Here is a 317-nt window from a genome sequence, read left to right as displayed (position 1 = left end):
GCTGCTGCCGCTGCGCCTCCCTAGCGCCCGCCGCGCCTGCGGTGGCCCTTGCGGCCTCGCCTCTTCGCCGGCCACCACTGCACCTGGCCTCGCCCCTGCTTCCCCTTGCCGGTGCCGTGCCGCCGCTCCGGTGGCCATCGCCGGCCACGGCCTTGCCCGCGCCCCGTTCGGGCGAGCGCCCGCACCCGCTCGCCCGTGCCCTCTAGGCCCCGATGGGTCACAGACATGTGGGGCCCGGCCCCAGAACATTAAAAAAAAGAGAAGAAGAGAAAAAGGAAATAAAAAAATGACTTAATAAAATTAATTAATAATTAATT

The sequence above is a fragment of the Triticum dicoccoides genome, chromosome 5A (assembly GCF_002162155.2).
Source record: "Triticum dicoccoides isolate Atlit2015 ecotype Zavitan chromosome 5A, WEW_v2.0, whole genome shotgun sequence".
NCBI classification, from domain to species: domain Eukaryota; kingdom Viridiplantae; phylum Streptophyta; class Magnoliopsida; order Poales; family Poaceae; genus Triticum; species Triticum dicoccoides.
Note: the sequence above shows the minus strand (reverse complement) of the source record.